At 40.7% G+C, this 24,167-nt stretch overlaps 1 protein-coding gene and 1 long non-coding RNA gene across 3 annotated transcripts in view; both read right to left on the reverse strand.

Moving 5' to 3' along the window:
- POU2F1 (POU class 2 homeobox 1) overlaps nucleotides 1–24,167 on the reverse strand; it is a 182,551-nt gene that overhangs the window by 116,879 nt on the left and 41,505 nt on the right. The window lies entirely within an intron of this gene.
- On the reverse strand, nucleotides 696–4,774 carry LOC147572723 (uncharacterized). Its single transcript, XR_015246327.1, has 2 exons — nucleotides 3,613–4,774; nucleotides 696–3,368 (listed from the first exon to the last, which is right to left on the reverse strand). It is a non-coding gene; the product is annotated as an uncharacterized LOC147572723 (long non-coding RNA).

Below are 24,167 nucleotides of genomic sequence, written 5' to 3' on the forward strand. Positions count from 1 at the left end.
GGCACAGAACAAATGACTCTAGAAATTGTTTTGTTGATGGGGAACCTGGGTGGCTCAGTTGATTAAGTGTCTGACTTCAGCTCAGGTCATGATTTCACAGTTTGTGGGTTCAAGCCCCATGTCGGGCTCTGTGCTGACAGCTCAGATCCTGGAACCTGGTTCGGATTCTGTGTCTCCTTCTCTCTCTGCCCCTTCTCCACTTGTGCTCTGTTTCTGTCTCTCAAAGGTGAATATTTTTTTTTTTTTAATTTTTTTTTTCAACATTTATTTATTTTTGGGACAGAGAGAGACAGAGCATGAACGGGGGAGGAGCAGAGAGAGAGGGAGACACAGAATCGGAAACAGGCTCCAGGCTCTGAGCCATCAGCCCAGAGCCCGACGCGGGGCTCGAACTCACGGACCGCGAGATCGTGACCTGGCTGAAGTCGGACGCTTAACCGACTGCGCCACCCAGGCGCCCCTCAAAGGTGAATATTTTTTAAAAATTGAGAAAATTGTTTTGTTGACAGCCTAACAACATGTTTACTAATGGAAATGTCCAGGGTTACTGTTCCACATTCTCCAAATGAACAGACCAGCTATAAAATCTCAAAAACAAACAAAAAAATCAAGCTCAAATGTCAAACATCTTTGCTACCTATCATGTCCATTAAAAAAATTTTTTTTTAGTGTCTATTCATTTTTTGAGAGACAGAGAGAGACAGAGCATGAGTGGGAGAGGGGCAGAAAGGGAGACACAGAATCTGAAGCAGGCTCCAGGCTCTGAGCTGTCAGCAGAGAGCCCGACATGGGGCTTGAACTCACAAACTGTGAGATCATGACCTGAGCCAAAGTCGGAGGCTTAACCTACTGAGCCACCCACGTGCCCCTCACGTCCATTTTTATTTTCACAAGACCAACAGAACAGGTTTTATTATTTCTTACATCACAAATTTATACTATGTTTTTAAATACAAATCATTTCATCAGGTTAGAATTCTTAGCATATGTTTCCAATCACAATTCCAAGCAATCACCACCTTTTCTCACTCTACACAGGGGAAGGGGTTCAGAAAGAGCCTCCCCAAAGTCCTTACTTTGACATGAGGATCATCTTGAACCGAAGACTAAAAAGGCCCTAAAGACTCAGGAAGAGGTTTTTGTTCATCTGTTTGTTTTGTTTTTGTTTTTACCTCCCCTGTAACTGCCTCTAAGACAGACGGCCTGGTCCAGGAAGAGAGCTATCACTAGGGACAACCACAAAGAGCACGGGCTGGGTGTGGTAAGGGGAGGCCGTCCTCACAGGGCTTGCTTATTCAGGTTCTTCTCTGTGTCCGTTGTCTCTGTGTGACATGACAAACATTTGTTTACCAAACGTTCGCTCTTATCTTCCTGAAAAATCGTCTTCCTGTGCTTTGAGGACTCAGACCCCCATTCCCTTCTCCTTAGGTCAGGATGCATATAAGCCTCCATTGCCTGTTTGCAGCCTCTCCCCTGTGAATCTGTCTTATGTAAATATATAGACAGTCAGAAGAACCTAGAAGGGTAGAGGAAAACTTTTTCCTACCCTATGCGAGAAACCTGCTTGCTAAGCCTTCTACTTGAAGCATTCATCATTACCCAACACCAACCAGTATGGGTTTGTTTCCTTTGAAACATTTATGCTGTAGTTCCTTCCACCAAGAATTATATTTCTGCCCCAACTCTAGATCGTATCTCTTCTCGCCTTTTAAGTATTCCTCAAGCACTTGTAACTAATTTATCAAGTATTTCTATAATTATCTGAGTTGCAAGGGTAGGTCACAGGTTATTCCCTTCATATATGTATACATATACATATATACATATACATATACATACACATACACATATACATACACATACACATATATTCTACCATGGTTGGCAGGACATCTATAAGAAAAAGAAATGGTTCAGTATAAACCTACATTTGTAAACTTGTAACAGCTCTTTGTCTGCATCCTAGGGCAGAAGCCAGTTGTACTATATTTGTAAAACAAGGCACTGAATTGTTATCAAGGTTAAGTCTTTTCTTTCCATTAATGACATCTGTTACATACTGCCAACCCCTGCCCAAATACCTGGGAAGTATTCTACACATACAATGTGTGCTCACTAAATACTGTCAGGCTTATGCTAGAAGGATCCAGTACCATTATGATCACAAGGAAAGAGAAGAATTTAGGGACACAAATCTTATTCCAATAGCATTTGAATACCTTTAACATGCATAATTACGTATAAATTAAAGAGAACTTATTTAACTAATTAACCAAGTGAAAAAAATAGCTTCAGGTGAACATTTTATTTATAAAGCGCTTTATTTAAAGAATCACACTCAAGACCCAAATATGTAACTCTGTAAAACAGAGGTCTTGAAAACCAAATCCAAGTTTAAAATTATTTTAAATTCCATTATCATAGAAAGATCAATGAAGGAGAAGTAGCCAATTAAAGTTCTGCAAAGCGTCTGGCATATTTTAGGCCCTCAAATGTTTGCTGAATAAGAGCAAAATCCTGAGGTCGTCATTATCTTCTTTTAGGAAATATGTCAGGTCAGGTAAAAATGGAGTTCCCAGTCTCAACAGATTCAAGTCCAATGCAGAAATCGGCTGATCTTACTTATCTTTAGTTTCTAACTTGTGTTGAATGATAAACATAATATTATCTTTATCTTCGAGGCCTAAAAAGATTATGCTGTGCCCTAAGATTTCTTGAAAGTAAAATTTATGGGCCAGTGACGGATACCTTAAATCTATAGAAAAGACAGACTCTAGTCATTTAAAGACTATTAATTACCTACCACGTGCCAGGTAATGGAGATACTGGGAGTTCAGCAATGAATGAAACAAGACAAGTTTCCATCCCTCTTGGGAGTTTTCAGTCTCATCAGAGATATATAATGATAAATTATGATAAATGCTATAAAAGGAAAGCATATATATCAAGAACCAGTTTTTCTAGGGAAACTCTTTTTGTGCTGATATCTGAAGAATGAAATGGAACTGACTTGGCAAAAGGAGATGTGGACGGCAGGAGCAGGACACCTGTGAGGACGTGAACAGAGGCCTGGGTGGCTCAAGTGCCAGTTGGGAGAGTGGGAGGGAAGGCTGGAGAAGCAGGCATGCAAGAGGTTAGTTCGTACCCTAAGAGCAGTGGGGAACAATTTTAAGCGGAGAATGACATGACTGGGTTTGTACTGTCAAAAGACCACCCCAGCTTCAGTGTAGCGAATCAATTAAAAGAAGATTGGAGGGACTGCTGTCACTCTCAAGACAGAGATGCTGCTGCTGCTTCGACTGCGGCAGCAGAGAACACGGCCTGAGAAATGGGCAGGTCTTGGAATTATTAAAGGATACAAGGGGCGCCTGGGTGGCGCAGTCGGTTAAGCGTCCGACTTCAGCCAGGTCACGATCTCGCGGTCCGTGAGTTCGAGCCCCGCGTCGGGCTCTGGGCTGATGGCTCAGGGCCTGGAGCCTGTTTCCGATTCTGTGTCTCCCTCTCTCTCTGCCCCTTCCCTGTTCATGCTCTGTCTCTCTCTGTCCCAAAAATAAATAAACGTTGAAAAAAAAAAATTAAAAAAAAAAAAAAAAAAAAGGATACAAAACACACAGACTATGCTGTAATAGGGCTTTGGGGGGGTGAGCGTGAGGGGCAACTGGGAATGACTCTTAGGTCTTTGACTTGGCATTAAGAAAACACTACTGGTGGGAGCGTGGTCTCTCCTCACCAAGCTTACTCCCCAGCAAAAGCAACCCCCACCGTGGCCGCTGATGCGTGCACACAGGTACATTTATTCAGCACGTACTCTGAGCACCTACTGAGCTCTGTTCACTGTTCGGGTGCTGGGGACAGCACAGAGAACATGCCAATACCTACGTCCTCATGGAGCACACATTCCAATACGGGAAACCATGATTCTTAAAAAAATACACATAAAAGTAAATGTTAAGGAGAAAAACTAATTAAGAAGGAAATGAAGCTATTAAATAATGAGACTGGATTTCTTGTGTGGTTCAATGAGTCCTATTGATCACAGACATATCCAGGGAAGTTATTAAACAGTAAAATGGAGGCACCTGGCTGGCTCGGTCAGTGAGGTGGCCAACTTTAGCTCAGGTCGTGATCTCGGTTTGTGGGTTCGAGCCTTGCGTTGGGCTCTGCACTGACAGCTTGGAGTCTGGAGCCTGCTTCTGATTCTGTGTCTCTCTACCCCTCTCCCACTTGTGCTCTTTTTCTCTCTCTCAAAAATAAGTAAAGCTTAAAAAAAATTGTTTTAAACAGTAAAATGAAACCCCTGATTTGCAGAAAAAAACCCAGAAATACAAGATATCACTACAAGAATGACAAAATAAAGGGGTGCCTGGGTGGATCAGTCAATTAAGTGTCTGACTTCAGCTCGGGTCATAATCTTGTCGTTCGTGAGTTTGAGCCCCGCGTCGGGCTCTGTGCTGACAGCTCAGAACCTGACCCCTGCTTCAGATTCTGTGTCTCCCTTTCTCTCTCTCTGCCCCTCCCCTGCTCTCACTCTTTCTCTCAAAAATGAATAAACCTTAGGGGTGCCTGGGTGGCTCAGTCGGTTAAGTGTCTGGCTTCGGCTCAGGTCATGATCTCATGGTTCCTGGGTTCCAGCCCCGCGTCGGGCTCTGTGCTGACAGCTCAGAGCCTGGAGCCTGTTTTGGATTCTGTGTCTCCCTCTCTCTCTGACCCTCCCCTGTTCATGCTCTGTCTCTGTCTCAAAAATAAATAAACATTAAAAAAAAAAATTTTTTTAATGAATAAACCTTAATAAAATAAAAAAATTTTTCAAAGAATGACAAAATTAAATTAAATTAAATTAAAATTAAACTACTCCTCTATGCTCCTTACAAAAATACTGTAATTCCTTTATAAGGCAAACTGATAATTCTCCTTACCGCTACTACCTTATTTTCCTCTTGCAATATGTACAAGTACTTCCAAAAGAAAAAAAGAGAGAGCGAGAGGGAAAGAAAGAAAGATAGAAAGAAAGAAAGATAGAAAGAAGAAAGAAAACACTGTTGCTCTCATCATAGTTTTTCTATCATCTATCGTGATTACATTCAACTAAGGTTGAATTAGCCCTGGAATTCATGAGCAGCAAATCTGAGGACTAAAAACAGATGTTCCACATGAGTATCTTTGAAAAGATAAGAAAAAAAGCCTGAAAACAAGAACGAACTGTAAAGGAAAGGGGGAAGAGTGCCAATATTCTTAGATGGAGATGCTGGCATTAATGAAAAGGTCACAAGAATTCTTGCAAAAATTGGATTTATAAGAAAATGTAACTTTACCAAATTTCACGGTTTGTACAAACATCATTAACAAGTAAGAACCCAACTACTTTAACTCCCCAATCTTTTTGAGAGCACAGGGGAGTCTACAGAGGAGTAATCCTACCAAATGTACACAGCAAATGTATTTACTATGTTAAAACTCAGAGTAGTGGGTAAACTTTTGGTTTCTACAGCGGAGTACAGCACCAAATACATAGCAAACTCTTCAAAAAGCAAGGCCAATAAAATAACAGGAACAGGTAACTTCTTATTTAAAAATCAAATCTGCCTCTTCAATAATCCCGTATCTCCTATACATATTTACCAGAAAAGTATATTTCAGGACTATTATTAGTTCTACAGCCAATGGATTTTTCATTTTCTAGCCAGGCACATTATTATAAAACTCCTTAAACTTTATCTAAAAGGGGCTGGGGGGATGACTAGGAGACAAAAGCAATGGGTTAACTACAAAATATTACCTGCTAGAGATTGCAGTTCTAACAAATGAGGAAAAAGATGTATAATAACTTACACAAAGTATTTTTCTAAATCTTGCATGATCCTGCATAGAGTAATACAACGTGAACCACAAGGAAGTAAAAAAGAAAATATCAACCTTATCATTGCTTAGATATGATTAGAAACAAGAAAACCTAATTGAGGGGAAAATCACTTTGCGGCTGGTGGTCATTTAGAATAAATCCGGAATTTGATCTGCAATTACTACCTTTGTTTTTTCTACATAGAGATTCGTCACAAACAACGTGCTCATGGTTCAGGCTCAATTATTTACGAGAAGAAATACAAAAAAAATTAAGTAACTTATTTTTAACTATGACTTTTATAACTTTGTTAAACCCAATAATTTATTTTACTGTGACATTTCAAAATCTCTAATTTTACTGTTCTAAGCATGGGAAGCTGACAGGAGGGAGCAAGGCAGGAAGAGTCAGAGAAAACGGACTGTAAGTTCAAATTTTTGTCTGCACTACTCCCTCTACCCAGGCAAATCTGTAAATCATAATATGGGTCATCCTAGCTTTCCCTACAGAAGCCCAGAAGAGCTCCCAGGTACTTCCCAACAAGGGCCACACTCCTGGCATGTATAGTAGGGGAAGCACAGAGAACAAGGGAAAGACAAATCACTGTTTTGTTTTACTATTATTTTCTTAATTTAACTTAATTTAATTTTAAGTAAATTCTAGCCCCAACATCTGGGCTCAAACTCATAGCCCTGAGATCAAGAGTCACAGACACTTCAGACTGGGCCAGCCAGGCACTCCAAAAAACCAACGTTTTAAAGAACAAGCCTAGGAGTGCCCGGGGGGCTCAGTTGGTTGAGGGTCCAACTCTTGATTTTAGCTCAGGTCATGATCCCAGGGTCATGGGATTGAGCCCCGCGTCGGGCTCTGCGCTGAGCATGAAGTCTGCTTGAGATTCTCTCTCCCTCTGCCTCCTCCCCTACTCTCGCACTCATAAACTCTCTAAAATTAAAAAAAAAAGCTTAAAAACTAAAGAACAAGTCTATCGTGTGATTCCCTAAATGCATCTTAAAATGCCTGATTTACAAATTTTAGAGGGCCTAATGCTTTTGAGAAAGATTCATCGCCCATTTCAGCGTAAGTGGCTCAAATGGGACGAAACTTGTCTGTGTAAATCTAAGATCTCAAACTTCCCCAAAGAGCAGTGTTAAAAACCACAGGCCCGGGGCGCCTGGGTGGCGCAGTCGGTTAAGCGTCCGACTTCAGCCAGGTCACGATCTCGCGTTCTGTGAGTTCGAGCCCCGCGTCAGGCTCTGGGCTGATGGCTCAGAGCCTGGAGCCTGTTTCTGATTCTGTGTCTCCCTCTCTCTCTGCCCCTCCCCCGTTCATGCTCTGTCTCTCTCTGTCCCAAAAATAAATAAACGTTGAAAAAAAAATTAAAAAAAAAAAAAAAAACAAAAAAAACCCACAGGCCCAAAATGGCATCACTTAGGCCAAGTCACCAAACAGGTGCTTAATACCTAATCTGATTGAAGTTTCAACCTCCCCCAGAAACCTACTCTTAACTGGTCAGTCAGGAATTTCTGATCAGCGCTGGTGAGGTAATCTGTCACAAGGGTCCTCTCCATTCCCCAAGGGAAGATGACAGGGTCTGCGTGATAAGACAACCTGCCGTCCCCCACAAGGAAAAGTTACCTTGTCTGGAACAATCCCTTTCCTCTGCTAGCAGCTTTCTTGCTCCATCTTCCTTTCCGTGAAAACCTTCCATTTTTGTACAACTACTAAGAGCTCCCCTCTACTTGCTGCCTGACTCATGAATCCTTTAATAGAGCTATTTAGATCTTCAAATTTCCTTGGATGAATTTTGTTTTTTTTAACAGCAGTAAACAGCTCTCCTAGTGTTCAAACAATAGGGTCTCCCATCCTCCAAAGAAGAGAGAGCAAGCAGCAAAGCTTCACAAACTTGGAAGTTGAGACTGAGTTCTGCCTATGGCTTGATCTTCTGAAATCTTAATGAGTCAGGAACATACTAATGAGCCATAGCAAGAGCACCCCACCCCTAGATCAAGGAGCGTTTTTAAGCAACTCCCCCCAACCAAAAAAAGGTTGTATTTACTTTCTTGGCATTTTGCAGAATTAATGAAGCAACTCACTAGAAAAAGCATTCATTCTTGACGATCATACACAAGAACACAGAAAACAAAGAGGAATGGCAACCTTAGCAAAAATTCTATATTGTTCCCTCTAACATTCTGCAGGCAATCCTTTATTATTATAGCAAACATGTTCTGGAAAGGTCCAGGAAGCAAACACTCTAGTCTTTACGAACCAGTCGATTCACAACTACTCACCTGTGCCACTGTAGCACAAATGCAGCCATCATAGCACAGATGAGACTAAACAAATGGGTATGGTTGTGTCCCAATGAAACTTTACTTATGGATACAGAAATGTCGACTTCATAGAATTTTCATGTGTCATAAAATAGTATGCTTTTTTTTCTATTTCAAAATGTAAAAGGTGTCGGGGCGCCTGGGTGGCTCAGTCAGTTAAGCATCCGACTTTGGCTCAGGTTATGATCTCGTGATTTGTGAGTTCAAGCCCCACATCGGGCTCTGTGCTGACAGCTCAGAGCCTGGGGCCTGTTTCGGATTCTGTGTCTCCCTCTCTCTCTGCCCCTCCCCTGCTCACGTTCTTTCTTCTCAAAGATAAATAAACATTAAAAAAAATTAAAAAAAAAAACAACTTTAAAACAAAACAAAATGTAAAAATTGTAAAACTCATTACAGCCATTATAGCCAGAGGACCAATTATGCCCATCCCTGTGTTATTTTTATCAATATTTGCAGAAACAAAAATTTATAAATGTCCATAAAAAGATTTTCTTTCTTGATCTTTTTTTAATCTCTTTTCTCCCTTCCCAGTTCCAAGCCTTCCACAGAAACTTTCTAAAGTCCTTTATTTCTTCGGATTCCTTCCCTCCTTACACACCCCTCTCCCCAGGGTACAGCTTGCTAGTCAGTCCCTTCGATGTTTTTAAATCAAAATCTTACCCATGTCGGGGGGAAAAAAAGTCACCCATCGCCATTTTTTATAAATCCTACTTCCTTCAACTACTGTAAAGCTCCAAATCTTTTCGTGCTCAATCTTTCAATAAATATAGGTTTGGCAAATCTCATCATGCCCAGTCTCTTTCAGCCATCATGGAAGTCTGATTCTACACAATGAGACCCTGTGAGGCTGCCGCAGTTAGGCTGTGTTCTTGAGAAGGCAGGTTTTAGTCACAAATACATGTAATGTTTAAAATCTTGCCAGTAACTGTCCAAAGGGCATCTCAGGAAAACAGATGATCTTTAAAATGCTTTTCTCTCCATTTTCCCAGTTAGGTATTCTTTTCTATTTTTAGACTTATTTACTTTATTGTTTTTCTAATTGCTATCACTGTTATAATAACATTACAATTAGGATGAGGTTTCAAAACATGTTAAACTAAACACTTACATCTCTTTCAATTTAAAGCCACAGAGTCCTAAGATGTTAAGTTACTTAAATAACTGAAACAGTGTAAGTATACACTAATTGGAGTACAATATTTGAAATATGTTAAAACCAATACTAACTTGGAAAGGTATAATCATGAACCAGAAAGTGTCAAGAAATCGTTAATTTCAGAAGTGTCTCCATATGCGGAAAGTGTAACTGTGTAGTCCCTGAGGCAGGGGATCTTTCAGATTAGCATACACATCTGGGCATCAGTGAAAAGCCATGTGCTGGGGCAGAACTGTTTCCCGAAAGGTGATGGGCAGGAGACGGAGCGTTCAGTAAAGAATGAGACTTCCCTCTCCATCTCTCCCCATTCACAAATAACAAGTGTTTAAATGCACCTATATTAAAATGGTTCCCAATGAACTGGGAACAGCAAAAATGCCACAGTTCAGCAATCTGTGTCTGACTGTGAAGTGATTTCTCCTGAAGACAGATGCCACCCTAAGGAACAAAAGCAGAAACACAATCCATCCTACGACCAGAGGCAAAAGCAAGAAAAGATTAGAACTGCAAGTCTCTCTCTCTGTCTCTCTCTCTCTCTCCCCTCTGAGACTCCCTGGCTACACCTTTAGAACATCCTGCGCAGACAACAGAAATGGTAATTTCCTACACAGTACAAAGCGAGAAGCCCTTTGCCTTTTATTCTGTCAAGTATATAAACCAAAGGACTTCTTGCAAACTACTGTACCCCAAAAATAAGAAACCAAGGGACACGGTTTCTGAAAAGCAACATTCAGGGTCCATTAAAGGTCAAAATATTTCCTCAAGTAGTTAACACATTTAATTTCAGGTTTGGTTTTGTTTTTTGGTTTTTTTTTTTTACTTCAAGTGCACTAGCCAGGTTTTAGTACTAAAAGAAATCCTTAGGACGAAAAAAAAGTGGGGTGAGGGTTGAGTGTACTATGTGCTTTTATTTAGAATGCACGTAGGGAAAGAAACAAATACCAAAAATTTCCTCATGAAACTTTCAAGATAAAATGTTACTACTGTTCCTACAAAAGAATTATCTCTTTCATTTTCTTTTTACTCCACTGTAACCCTAAAAAGGCAGACACCCTTACCGAAGGCTGTCACAAGTTGCCCAACATTAGTTCAACCTCAGATAAAACACATCAGAAGTTCTAACCCTGCTCTCCACTATAGTGCAATCTTTAATTGAAAAACACAAAAAAAGGGAGGACTGTTCTTTCTTCCCCCATCATCACTCTCCCTCTTCCATCGTTCTGACAGGCCCTTAACCCCTACCACAAAGCACTTACCATCCAATTTCTCTGAAAGAATAAATATAAATCAAACCATAGTCCAAAACTCTAATCATCACATACTTCATCTCTGCAGTGAATTAAGGAGGTCTCTGGCAATTTCGAAACACCCGCTAACTTGATAATGCTTTTTCTCAATGAAAATGGCAAAATATCTAGAATCACGTACTTCCTTACAAAAGCAACCACCTTTGTCATCAACATTAAAGCAACCTGACCGTAAGCAAGCTAAATTACACATACGTAGAACACGAGATTTCACTAATTTTCTCTGAAATTTTAAGTTTGTTCTGCATAGGCTATCCCTTTTGTTATTTCCTACGTAAAGCTTCTTTTTTGTGATTTCTCAGTTCCAGCCCCACGAAAAGTCCTGAAGACAACAAACCTACAGTTAAGGCATCTACGTGACACCAAAGAGCAAACATCCAAGAAGGAGGAACAGATTGGCAAGAGTTCTCATTATTACAAGAACTGTTCTCAGCAATTAAATTTATTCCCATTTGTGTGTTTTGTTACAGAGACAAAGAAAGGAGAGACTAACTCACCAATCTATACGGGAGTGTAAATCAAAGTCATTATCTTAAAAGTGCAGGGTATTAAAAGGCACAGAGTGGAAGAATAATAGCAGTGAAATCTTTGGTTCCTTCCACCTGCCCTGGATTCTTGGGTTGCAGCTTCTCTATCAGCTAATTTTCTCTCCGTGTGGGGTTTTACTTGGTGTGCGTCCGTCCGTTGCTCTCCACTTCCATTTCCACCCCTGGAGTTTTTTAAAGGAGATAAAGCAACTGTATAAGAATGCCTAAAGACATCAAAGCCCCAAAGCTTCACTGGTTGTGTGTGGCATAGGAGGAAGAGGAGGAAAACGTGAGGTAATGAGGATCTACTGTATTTACCTTATGTGCAGGGCATGTGGACGACAATAGAAACCATGTAGGGTGCACGTTTGGTCAAAAAAGAACATGGCAGCCTAATGGGAGGCCTTTGTTCTTCAAAAGGGTCTCCTTTCCCCCTTTTGTGTTTCACCTAATTCATGGCATCTGAGCTGCTCTTGAACTTGACAGACTGAGAGAAAGAGAGGGAGAAGAGTGGGGGAGTTGAACACACAAAGAGGAGAGAAAGGGGGGACTTCAAAGGGAATTCATTTGAAAAAATTAGTTCTCTTGCCAGTTTTGATGAAGTTTTGGAACTTTAAAGGAGTTAGAGAATATCACTCAGGGTTGAAATAAGTTTCTTTTTCCCAGAGACTGTAACAAGTAATAACCTAGATAAATAAGGAACAAAATGAATTGATGTCCTAAAAACCTGCTATAATTGTTTTCTGCTACACTGTAGTTCTTGAAATGATAGTAATAGAACATCTGATTTTCAATAATTACATGAAAGAGAGCATTCTACAAGCAGAACCAGTAATTAAATAATTTTCCAGTTTAGGGGAATTTTACTTGAGTGATAAACAGTATCAAAGAACACTGCAAAACCAGCAGCACCACCTGCAGGGTAAGTACAGATGAGCATTTTGCAACATGCTTCAAAGCCTAAGATTCTTTTAAAAAAAAACAAAACAATCACACTAACCTTTGCTAATTTCACTTTAAAGTCAAGAATTAAAACATTTTTAAAGATGAGTGAATAACTTCAGATAAAGAACAAAAGCTCTAGGAACCGTTGGCTAATTTTAGTCATTCATGAATATAAATACAGAAGGGCTCAAAGATCCTTAAATGCAATGTTAATACAAAAAACTGCTTCAAAACAATAAACGATCGTGGCTTTAAAACAGATTTATATTTTTCTGACTGTAAAACACTACATTCATCATACAACAACAAACAAGTCTGAAATATTGGAAATCCCACTGTTAGATCTAGCATTTTTTCCTCTGGTTCTTCTATGTATAGCTTACATATATAACTCTGTATAATTTGTATATACTAGTTTGGGATTGCTGTTTTTACACACCCCTGCCCCAATTTAATATATTCTGTACCTCCTTTCATGTCAGTCGACATATCAAAATTTTTTGGTATAGTAGTAGTCAACTGAAATGACATACTAAGGATTAATAACCAACATGCTGTTGTTATATATTTGGACTGTTCCTATTTTTTCCACTTTACAAACAAAGCTTTAAGAAAGAGCACTGTAGGTATACCTTTGCTCACCGGTGTAAATGTTTCTATAAATTAATGGCTGGAGGTGGAATTCCTAAGTGAAAGGGTACAAACATTTTTAAATTTCATAGTATGACCAATCTGCTGTCCAAAAGTTTTGCCAAGTTGTCTTTCCAATATCATATGAGAATGTCTCTTTCCCATGATCCTAGACACTAACGATAAACACAGCTTCTGTTTTAAATCATCTTAAATTTTCACATACCACTTCTCTTTATTATTTTTTAAGTTTATTTAATTACTTTTGAGAGAGGGAGAGAGAGTGTGTGTGTGTGTGTGTGTGTGTGTGTGTGTGTGTGTGTGTGTGTAAGAGAGGAAGGGGCAGAGAAAGAGGAACACAGAGAATCCTAAGCAAGCTCCACACACACTGTCGGCGTAGAACCAGACATGGGGCTCGAACCCACGAACTGTGAGATCATGACCTGAGCCAAACGCTCAACAGACTGAGCCACCCAGGCCACCTCTTCTTCTTTTTTTTTTTTTAAGTTAACGTTGGGCTCGAACTCACAACGCGAAGAGTCAGAGTCATGCGACTCTACCAACTCTACCAACTGAGCCAGCCAGGTGCCCCACAACTACTCTCCTTCAATGAGAATATAAACATTTATTTCCTAGATTTACTTATGACATATTCTGTTAGAAGAAACATTACTTGTAATCTTCAGGGCCAATTATTTCTTGATAGTCATATCTCAACTTCGTCTTACAACCGAATCACTACACAACCTCACTACCCATCACAGTACGTTCAGAAAGCGCAGTACATCTCAGAAGAAAATGTGGTACCAATAAGGAGATTTAAAGGATTTCCTGCAGGTCTCAAAGGCAGTTGTAAAAAAAAGGCAGGATCACATAAACAAACGAATGACCGCTTCAAGAGAACGATTTTGAAGATGTAGCTTTCAACTGGATTTCAGTACATGAGCACACACGTGTGTCAGTTACAGCATATTTGTTTAAAACTTAAGTACAACCATTCTAATGAAATCTTGTATAGGCAAGAGGTTGTACCAGCCTGTGGATGTAACGGTGTAACTGTAGGTTTGGCACTGACATAAGGTGAAGTTTTAATCTCTGAGGCAGGTCTTCTCGACCTCAGCACTAACTGACATTCTGGACCAGATGATTCCGTTGAGGGAGGAGGGCTGAGCTGGCACAGTGTAGGGTGTTTTGCAGCACACCTGGCCTCCAACAACTACTGCCACGAGCAGCATCCTAGAAGTTGTGACAACCAAAAATGTCTCCACACATTGTCATGTGCTCCCCAGGGGAGAACCACTACCCTAGGCTGACAACTATCACACACATTTCACTACTGTAATGCATGGTCTCACATGTTCAATTTTAAAAGTATACAAGTATTTTAAGCACTTGAAAGATTTATCAAATTCTTATTAGCCTTCACCACACTCTGCAGCCATCAGTGAGCACCACGAGACACAGACTTAAAAAAAAAAAAAAAGACTCATCTGGTTACTAACATATTACTAGCTAACAATTATGTTTCATGTGCTTTAATGCAAAGAATACTAAATTTGTTAAGGTAAAAACTTGAGTTATTTTAATCACTGCGAACCATCCTGCTGAATCTGTCTCCAAAATATAGCTTGAATCCATCATTTCTCTGCATCTTCCACAACCTTCATCCCAGCCAACATCATCTCTCATCTGGACAAAGAACCTTTAATTGTTCTCACAGCTTCTACTCACCTTTTGCTCTAGACTCTTCCAAACCATTCTCCTTCCATTCATTCCTTCAACTAGTACTTACTGAATGTCTGCTATATGCCAGGCACTCTAGGCACTGAGAATACATCAGTGCGCAAAATCTGCTTACAAAATCCTTTACCTAGGGAAACTTAGATTCTAATATAGAACATCAGAGGTCAGAGGTCAGTAAGTGTTTTGGGAAAAGAGAAAGGAAGGAGGGATGGCAGGGGTGTGGGCCACGTACAGCGGCCAGGGATAGATTCACCAGCTAGATAAAGGCCTGAGGAAGGTTAGGAAGTGCACCATGAGGACACGGGGGAAAGTGTCCTAGACAAAGAGAACAGCAAGTACAAAGGCCCTGAGGTAGGAGCATGCCTCTGCCTTTTTACTCTGCATGAAATGGGAAACCACTAGAAGATCTGGAGTAGAGGAGAGTTATGCTCTAATATCTTAAAGGAAAACACTAACACTATGTCAAGAAGAGGCCATAGGGCTACAAGGGTAGAAGCAGAGACCAGTTAATTTATATGAGATTTAGACCAGAGTGGGGTAGTGGAGAGAAGTGGTTAGATTTAGGATGTATTATTAATCACAATATTTTTACAACATAAATTGGACTGTGTCATTCCTCCACTCAAAAGCCCTTCAATTGCTACTTTCTTCTCACTGCACTTTATATAAAACGAAAAATCCTTAATATGGCCTAAATGGCTCTATAAGATCTGGTCTCTGCCTAACTTTCCAGCCTCATCCTACTTCTCATTAATCAAAATACACTCTGGCCACACCGACCTTCCCGGTTCTCTACTCCCACAAATTTTTTCCCACTGGGGGCACCTTCATGTCTACTGTTCCCTCTGCCTGGAATGCCCTTCTCACGCTGGGCCTTGCCTGCATGATTGCGGAAACTCTCACATTTCACTTCTCCGCTTATAAAATTCACTTCCTCAAAGAGACCTTCCCCAACACAAGTCACTCGGAATTAGCTTCACCCCCTTCCCCCATGATATCCTCTCCGAGTACCCCAAAGGACTTCTCCTTGATAGGACCTACCCTATTTAGTAGTTATGACATTGGTTTAAATTATACTTGATGGTTAATGTCTGTCCCTCAAGACTGTGGGCTATCAACAGCAGGGACCACTTCTCTTTTGCTTACCATCACGTCCATCCTCAAGGTATGACACAACACCCCGTACGTAGCAAGTACAAAAAATAAGTTTTGAACAAATGATAAGAGCTTTGATCCCAGCTCTGCCAGTCACTTAAGTTCTCAGACCTCAACATATTTCCCCCCCTTTTTAATCTTATGACTATAAGTCACAGAAAACAGGGTAAATGACACAAGAAAAGGAAATCACAACAGTCTTAAGAAGTTTTCTGAAGCAGTCTGGGAGTGGGAGAGAGAAATGAAGGAGGGCCTTGACTGTCGGGTTAAGTTCGGACTTTATTCGGTGGCCAAAGGGAGCGGTGTCGAAGGCTTTTTGAGCTTTACGATGCTACAAGCAGGACAGTGTATTTGGAAGATTAAACACCCTCCGTGGCGCATAACTAACTGAAGAATCTGAATGCAACAAGTACTTCTGCTCTTTCCGCCATCTTGGAGCCCTCTGGGGGCCTGCTGGGAACAGGGTTCCGGGAAGGCTGTGGTGCAAAGCCATTTTTGCTGGTGATAAGCAGAGTCTCCGGAACCAGAGGGAACACAGATCTCTTCTTAAAACTGAAGGTGTTTATGCTCGAGATGCAAATGAATTCTATCTAGACAAGAGATGTGCTGATGTGTACAAAGCAAAGCACAGCACAGTGACTCCTCGTGGCAAAATGAACAACCCAGAGTACTCTGGGGAAAAATAACGGGCTCACGGAAGCAGTGGCATGGTTCCTGCCAAATTCTGAAGCAACCCAACCTTCCTGCTAAAGCCATGGGCCACAGAATCCGTGTGATGCTTACCCCTCAAGGATTTGAACTTACTGAAAAGTAAATAAATAACAGGTGTAGATTTGTTCTCTTGCATTTTTGTTAAAAACAAAACAAAATGGGGCACCAGAGTGGCTTAGTCGTTTAAGTGTCCGACTTCTGCTCGGGTCACGACCTCGCGGTTAGTGGGCTGAGCCCATGAGGGGCTCTGTGCTGACAGCTCAGAGCCTGGAGCCTGCTTTGGATTTTGTGTCTCCCTCTCTCTCTGCCCCTCCCCCCCTCGCACTCTGTGTCTCTCTCAAAAAATAATTAAACACTTAAAAAATTTAAAAAAGAAAACAAAACAAATACAAGTACTTCTTTTTAAAAAACAGTATATTTTGACAGAGTGTGCGCGCGCATGTGCAAGTGGGGAAGCAGAAGCAGCAGAGTCTAGAGAGGGAGAGAGGGAGAATCCCAAGCAGGCTCCGCATTACAGAGCAGAGCCCGATGCGGGCTCGAACTCATGACCTGTGAGATCGTGACCCGAGCTGAAGTCAGATGTTTAAAGGAGTGAGCCACGCAGGCGCCCCAGCAAGCACTTCTGACAGTGGGGAAGCCCCCAAAGAAATGCCAGCCATAAAAAAATTTTAATTAGAATCCAACAGGTGAATAGGGCCTCAACTACTTTTAAGGGGTAGTGTGAATATGACAACACAAATATATACATATTTTTCTTACGTATTAATGAAGATTCTCAGCATTATTTAGTAGCTAAATTAAGCTTACGTTTGTTTTAATTATAGTCTAAAGAGAAAACAAAAAGGGACCCAACAATGGAAAACACTTTCGTTTTCCCACTCATTCATTACTCACAATGCAACCAGATTAATCTTCCAAAAGCATGACTCAGATCATATTACTCAAAAAACTTGAGTGGCTCCCCACTGTCTACTGAATTAAGTCCAAACACCTTGGCCTGATATTTAAGACCCTACACAAACTGTCCCCAATTTATTTGCTTTTACTCCCCTCTATTCTAGCAAATTGAACTACTTTGGCTCCAACATACTGGCTTTTTGTGCCTCTACCAGACGTAGGCTCACACAGTTCCATCTTTCTGAAATACTATTCCACCCTCCACTCATAATCCACCTGTCAAAATCCTCCCTTCCTATTTCAGGACCCAGCTCACATGCTACTGTCACCCTCAGTCTCTCTCCAGGCCACCAGAAGTACAAAATGACTTCTCCGTCTTCTGTAGACCCTCTTAGCCCCAGTGCTTTATAACTTAATACATTCCATCTTGAATGACTTTTTCCTATGTTTGATCCTCACAATTAAATTATAAATAATTTCTAGCCCCTTCCTCTTGTAAAAGGAAGAGGAGTGCTTACTTACACACACAAAATTAAGCAACTGCATTTACAATCTGTAAACTGTTCTAGGAGCCTATTCCTTTGGAGGGCAGGAACTGTTTCTGATTTATCTTTTGTCTCCTACGATTCTTTGAACAAAGTGTATATTTCAACAACTTTGGTGAATAAAACTCAAAAATTTTAAGTTGAATATAAACTCACCCTTTATCACTGAGGTCTTACTCGCTAAACCATATTGAAAGAAAGAACAATTGGTAAGCACCTGCAGTGTAGTTAGCTACTGTACTAAGACACAGTGCAGATTATTAAAAATAACTATAAAATGCCATCCCCGTCCTAAGAAGCTTACAATATTGTTAGGAACACAAGATAATTTCCACAGCAATCAGAAAAATAATAAAAGAGCTATAGAACAATTCAATTCTCAACTACGAATTTCCAAAGAGCTGGTATAGAGAACAGGTTCCACGATGTCTTGAACAGGAAGACCACAGGGGACTACTAGCCTCCACGAAGAAAGCTTCTCAGAGGCTTGGAGAGAAGAGCAGGAGGAGGCCAGGTTATCCAAAACAACGTGTTCCCCCAGGTTGCTCCAATAGCCATATCCTCCCTACATCTTGGTTTAAAAAATAAGAATAGGGGCGCCTGGGTGGCTCAGTCGGTTAAGCATCCAACTTCGGCTCAGGTCATGATCTCATGGTCCGTGAGTTCGAGCCCCACGTCAGGCTCTGCTGACAGCTCAGAGCCTGGAGCCTACTTCAGATTCTGTGTCTCCTCTCTCTCTGACCCTCCCCCGTTCATGCTCTGTCTCTCTCTGTCTCAAAAATAAATAAACATTAAAAATAAATAAATAAATAAGAATAACCCACAAGAACACCAGATCTCTCACCTGTAAATGTCCTATACTAGCACTCATATGAAAAAAAATCAGAAATTTGATACACAACAAACATGTTCCAAAACATAAAATCATTTTCTACATTTTCCTCACACGCAACGTGAAAGGGGAAGAGGGAAATCTCAGAGACGACCATTTTAGGAGCCAAATTAAAATTTAAAAACAAACTACAATACATCTTTACGGCCCCTACTTGACTCCGATTCTAGGAATTACCTCCTTAAACATCAGTAATGGGACACGTTTTAGATGGGGTATAGTTGACTTGAAGCGACTGTTCAAAGGTTTCAAATGAGAAAAGTTACTTATAAACTCATTCAAATGAGAGATGGTCTAGAGCACAGTGGTTTCAAGTTGAGACCCTGAGACCAGTTGGCCTGGGCTCATAATCCCAGCTAAGTAGGCTTCCTCTGGGCCTCCGTTTATTCATCCCTAAAATGAGAACAAACATAGCTAGCTCATAGTATGGTTATGAGGACCAAATGAACGAATGCATTAAAGCACCGAGTACAGTAATCTAGCATTCAGTAAGCAACCAAAAGACCTACCTATTATTACCCAAAGGAATTAAGGACACTAATTCAGTCAAGACTACTAAGCAATAAAACAGTGTAACAGTCCCTTCTTACCCATGGCATTCCACCACCCCCAGGAGATACCTGAAGCCTCAAATCATACAGAATCCCTATACATACTATGCTTTTTCTTTACATACATATATACCTATGATAAAGTTTACTTTAAAAACGAGACACAGTAAAGAGATTAACGGCAAAAACTAATAATAGAACAATTACAACAATATAATGTGATATGAAATATAAAAGTTAGGTGAATGTACTCTCAAATATCTTATTGATATCACCCTTCTCGTGATGATATGAGATGACAAAATGCCTACATGACGAGATGGAGGTGAATGGCGTAAGCACTGTGATGTAGCAGTAGGCTACTAGTGACCTTCTGATGAGAGTCAGAAGGAGGACCATGTGCCTCTGGACCAAGGTTGACTGTGGGTAACAAACCACGGAAAGCAAAGCCGCGGATAAGGGGAGACTACTGTAGTAAACAAAATGTACCAGCTTCAAAAGTGAAAACTGGGCATTTCTACTGTAGGGACCCAGGGCAGGCTGCCCCCAAATGCACCACTTTGGCTAAAGATTATTTCGAGTTAAAAGCAACAAAAATGCAGCAGAGGCAGGATAGGCTCTCTGCCTCCCCCATCATGGCCTAGATTTACACTGGAAGTGAGAGCCTAGAACAGGAAGAGAAGTATTAACAGAGGCCCCCTTTACCTAAGGAACTCATCAGCATAACAGAACAATTTTGTTTTTCCAAACACCTCCTTTCACCTTCTCGATAATGAGTTTTCTCCCTTTTGCGTCCTCAGGCCCTCACCTTATTCCTTAGCTTCGTGTTGTCTCCTGGTCTTCAGAATTTCATGTCTATGTGGATTCCCTGGACGTACGTCTAATAAACTGGATTTTCTCCTGTTCATCTGTCTTATGTCAACATGATTCTAAGTCCAGCTGGAAGGACCACAGGGCAGAGGAAGGTCTTCCTCCCTGACATTATATATAAAATTAACGTTAAAGGAAATGCAGAACCGATGTACGCACAGACACTCACTGTATGACAGAGCTGAGAGTGCATGAAAACAGAGGAAAGGAAAAAATTTTTCAATAAATTACACTGGGAGAACTACAAATCCATTTATATGTCCTGACCTCATGCCATACACAAAAATAAATTCCAGGCTGATTCACAACCAAAACGTGAAATAAAAACGCTACAACTTTGAGAAAATACAAGATTTGGAACATGGAGAAGGAAAAAAATACTTCCTTAATGACACATAAAAAATACAAACCATGGGGGGAAAAAAGGCTGAAAATTCAAGTATTAAAACTAAAAACTTTTGTTAATCAAGAGTCCATTTAAGAAATGCAAAGACAGGGGCGCCTAGGTGGCTCAGTCGATTGAGCATCCAACTTCGGGTCAGGTTATGATCTCTCAGTTTGTGAGTTCGAGCCCCGCGTCAGGCTCTGTGCTGTCAGTCGGAGCCTGAAACCTGCTTCAGATTCTGTGTGTGTGTGTCTCTCTCTCTGCCCCTTCCCTGATCTTTCTCTGTCTCTCTCTCTCAAAAATAAATAAACATTAAAAAAAATGCAAAGACAAAACAGACTGGGAAAGGATATAACACATAAAACCAACATTAGAATCCAACAATTTCCACAAATCACTGAAAGATAAAAACAATCCAATTAAAAGTGGGTAAGACATACTTAACTGGCAATTCACAAAAGAAACAAAATGGCCAATAACCATATGAAAAGATGCTTATCTCATTAATAATAAAGAAAATACAAATTAAACCCTCTATGAGATACCGTTTCATACCCACCGGGACTGGCAAAAGTTAAAACCTCTTGGCAAAGATGTGGAGCAGCGAGAACTACGCTACCGGTAGGAATGTAAGTCAATCCAGCCACTCTGGCAATATCTAGTCAAGCTAAAAACAGGTATACCCTACAACACAAAAATTTCACTTCTAGCTTATGTAATACATACACATTTTGCGCATGCATACTCTTTGTCTCTCACACACACACCTTAATGAAACTCTTGTAGCACATGTACCCAAGGACACGCATGCGAGATTGCCCACAGCAGCACTGTTGGTAAGTGCCAAGAACTGGAAAAAGAGATGTGCATTCATGTGCATGAATAAAAGAATGTGCCAGTTCCTAGCCTAAGTCTCTAGGCCTTGCACTTCCTCCTGTCTCCTATAATCCCGCTCAGCTGACAAAATTGGGCTAATATCCTGCAAGATAAAATACGTTAAGCAGAAACAAGCTGTCTCAACCAAAGCATCCTCACCTACCCAAACTTCAACCAACCCAGCAGCTGGTCAGAGACACACACGAGCACACCTAGCCATGGTCAGAGAGTCACCTAGCTGACCTGCAGTCTCATGAGCAATAATGAATGGTTGTTAAATTTTAAGCCGGTAGGTTTTAGGGTTTGTTACCAAGTGACAGACAACTGATACATACACGGGTTAAAGCGACACCTATTAATATGAATAAATCTGACAAATAAGGTTACAGGTAAAAAGCCGCACAAATGTAAGCTGTCATACTAATTATGTATATATACATATAAAAATATAAACATATATAGGCAAGTATACGTATAGGTTTCAAAAGCATTGTTTAGAGGTACACTACCATTAAGTATGAAGAATGGTGGTTACCTGCAGGAGGGACCGTCACTAGCCACCCTACATAAAACAGCCATCTTCCCAATACACTCTGTCCTATATTCCCTTTCCCGCTTTATTTTTCTACTTAGCACTTAACATCGGCTAATTCCATAAAAGCAGGGATTTGTACTGTGTCTGTCACTGCTTCCTCAGCTCCCAAAACAATGACTGGCAGAAATGCTAATTTAAGGCTCCCCGGGTAACTACAATGTGCACCTGGCTGGAGATTCACTGCCTTGGTGAGTTAAGTGCCATGGTGGCAGTTGAGGACAGGAGCTGGCGGTCTGTGGGCAAAACCTGGCCTGCTGCCTGTTCTGTATGGTCCACACGCTCAGAATAGTTTTTACAGAAGAGCATTTGCAACTGTTTGATGACAGGGAACACTAACTTTGAACCTCAATTAAATGAAATGGTATTCTCCCCACCCACCCAAATAATTCTATTATTTTCATTAACAGACCTGTATCACAAAAATTTTTACTCAATTATTACTATATTCTGAATTTCAAGAACTAAAACTGCATGGAAATTTGGTTTCTCTCTGGTTATGCAAGTATCTACATCATATTCTTGAAAGGTCTCGAAAGCTTAAAGTATTTACTACCATTTGGCCCTTTACAAAAAAGTTTGCCAGCCTCTAATTAAGAGCAAGAGCCATGTTCAATCTTGTGTAAATTTAGGCAAGTTCTTAAACTCTCCATGCCTTAGTTCCCTCAATTGTTATCAATCTGAAAGAGCCGTCAGAAAGAATAATTATGTGAAATATATAGAACACACCTGACCACCAGGAATGGCTCAATAAACACAGGATATTATTAATAAGAAAACAATGCCTTCCAAAAAGGAAACAAAAAAATTAACCCAATTATCTAACCATTTGTAATTTATGATAAGTGCTATGAAGGAAAAAAAGGATAGATAATAACCAGAATGCCAAAAAATGCTTAAGGATCATTTCAGAAAAGGAAGCAATGTGAAGGAAATATGATGGGGAGAAGTTGCTGATTCTTGCCCATTAAGTCAACACCCCCAAAAGACAGAGATGTACCCAAGCCATGAGAAATAGCAAAAAATTAGGCGAATTTTCTGTGAGGTCACTTCGGGAGTTACAGCACAACTGAAGGCGGCAGAGCATACTGGTTAAGAGCGGGGCATGGGGATCAGCGTGCCCACGTTCAAATCTCAGTTCTAGTATTTTGCGGCTTCCTCTGGAACCTTGAGCAAGTTGTTCAACCTAAATTTCAGGATTTCTACTCTATAAAATGAGGGTTAGCAACACCATCTGCATCCTAAGACTCCTGTGTATTAAATAAGGTAACACAGGGGCACCTGGGTGTCTCAGTCAGTTAAGCATCTGGCTCAGGTCATGAGCTCACTGTTCGTGAAATCAAGCCCTGTCTAGGGCTCTGGTCTGACAGCATGGAGCCTGCTTGGGATTCTTTTTCCCTCCCTGTGTGTCTTGCCTGCTCACTTGCTCTCTCTCAAAATAAGTAAACAAGAAAGGAACAAAGAGGGGCGCCTGGGTGGCTCAGCTGGTTGAGCGTCTGGCTTCGGCTCAGGTCATGATCTCACGTTCTGTGAGTTCGAGCCCCGTGTCAGGCTCTGTGCTGACAGCTCGGAGCCTGGCGCCTGCTTCGGATTCCGTGTCTCCCTCTCTCTCTGCCCTTCCCCTGCTCGTGCTCTGTCTCTCTCTCTCCTTCAAAAATAAATAAAAACATTAAAAAAAATTCTTTAAAAAAACAAAAAAGAAAGGAACAAAGGGAGGGAGGGAGAGGAAGAAAGGAAAGAAGAAAGAAGGAAGGAAGGAGAGAGAGAAAGAAAAGGAAAGAAAGAAAAGAGAAAGCAAGAAAGAAAAAGGGAGAAAAGAGAAAGAAAGGGGGAGAAAAGAGAAAGAAAGGGGGAGGGAAGGAGGAAATAAGGTAACACGGTGAAGCACAGTTCTGGCACATCATCAGTGATCAGTAAATGATGGCATTATTACAACTAGTTACCAGCCTAGTCTAAATAGATCTCTTAGTATTTCCTTCAAAGCCAATCATTTATAGTCTGTTTTCCATTTTCTCCAATACCCTTCTGCCTCAAATAGTGTTTAATAAAGCTTTTTATTTCACTTCTCAGCAAATTTCTTTAGATTTGAAGCTACTATGTATTCTTAGCCCTGTATATTTCTACCACTTTCAACTGAAAATCAATATGGGGGCTCAAAAGAAAGATATTTTCTAGGGGAAAGAATGATGGTAACTGACATTGGGCCAAAATGC

The sequence above is a fragment of the Puma concolor genome, chromosome E4 (assembly GCF_028749965.1).
Source record: "Puma concolor isolate L17-30 chromosome E4, mPumCon1.1.hap2, whole genome shotgun sequence".
NCBI lineage: Eukaryota > Metazoa > Chordata > Mammalia > Carnivora > Felidae > Puma > Puma concolor.